The following is a 1,688-nucleotide window of genomic DNA, read 5'->3' on the forward strand; positions in this document are numbered from 1 at the left end:
ACAACAGAAAAGCACAAGGCAAGACAAAACCATCCTCCACCTGATCGGAGGCAATGAAAATGGGACGATGGCCTCACGCCGTACAGCAGGAGCGACCCGCACTGTCTCCCCAGGAGTCTCACAGACTCGTACTCATGGGGCACTCCATCCCCACAGGGCACTCCATCCCCACCAGCGGAATCCAGAATGTCTTCCAGGATCCCGGGTCGGCAGCCTTCACAGCACATCTGCCTAGACCATCTGCCGACCTTCCCAGAAAATGGGCCCAGACTTTACAAACACAAAAACACACTTACCAACTGGTGTTGACCCTCCGGTACGGGGATCCTGAGGGTCTTGGGATCCCAGACGAGCCCCCAAATGTTGTGCCCAGATTACGAAGTCCCAAAGACCACCAGGAGGCCATTTCTGATGTAAGCACATGAGGGTCATTTATTCAAGCTTAAGCAGGGACTCTCAATAGTCACCAACACAGCACATTGAGATTGAGAGCCCCGAGTTCCAAATTAGCAGGGTTTTTATTGAGATTACAGCAAGCTTCGGTCATTAGCAGCCATATGATTGGTTAACATTTAGCAAGTATGAAGTGGAGAATTTTGATTGGCTAGGCTCATTGGGGGTTGAAGGGGATTACATATAGGTTTTTACAAGAAAAATGGGGACAAAGGTTAGTGGTCTACTGTCACGTACTGATGGTCAGCAGACATCTTGACTAATGGTCATGACCACCTTGTGTGGATAGCCAGCATGTTAACAGATTGTCCTATAGATAGTGGGCTCAGGACACTTGTTTCTAGGGCAAACAGATGGCTGAGTAATGAGCTTAGGAATCTTGAGTTACAGATCATGTCTTTTGTCCCAGATTAAGCACATTTAATCATTAATTTGAAAGAACAAAGGAGAGTGCTCCATTTTGGACAAAATGGAGTCATTCTGGTCTCACATTAGCAAAATGGAGTCACTTTTGGTCTCACACTTGTACATGGCAGATCAGAGATGTGAATTCCAGCACCCTGAATTTAAGGTCCACACTTAACAAATTCACTGTTAATCATCAAGGATATTTGGTCTCACGATAAAGCAGTCACAGATTGAAGCCACCTCTGAAACAGTATAACTCTGTGTATGCCTCAGTGGTTGAAGTCCTTGGAAAAGCTGAGACATGCTGGTGTATTTTCCATTGGAAGTAATGGGAACACGGGTCTGGTGGTCTCTGATGCCCTCTCTGGAATAGATTAGACATGGGTAGCAAGAGATACCTGTGTACAAAGGTGCTTTAATAGACTGTACAGTGCTGTCTCATCTCCAGGTAAACTTGAGAGCAGACTTTCTTTGTTGAAGGGGAGTCCTCTGTGCAGTCAGGTGGTCACCTCCAATGTCTGGGTCAGGACAGAGGCAGAAAGCTCGGGCTCAATGGGAAGTCTGTGGCTGGCTCAAAGATAGAATCTGTAGTCCCAGCCCAGGCCTCTCTTTTCTCTTCTGTGTAACCCCATCTTTTATTGTTTCAGTATTGGGGATGGAGCCCAGGGCCTTGTGCAGGCTAAGCTCGCACTCTTGAGTTCCACCTCTGACAGCTGTAACTTTGTGTCTTATAATACGGGACTAGTTTTCTGGTGCTGCGATCACTGTCCCCTTTCAAACAATGAATGGGTGATCCCAGCGGAATGACTTTCTACCTCGCCCTGAAC

This window comes from Heterocephalus glaber, unplaced genomic scaffold, assembly GCF_053883595.1.
Source record: "Heterocephalus glaber isolate CG9 unplaced genomic scaffold, H.glaber_assembly_v1.0 deba00001606, whole genome shotgun sequence".
NCBI classification, from domain to species: Eukaryota; Metazoa; Chordata; class Mammalia; order Rodentia; family Bathyergidae; genus Heterocephalus; species Heterocephalus glaber.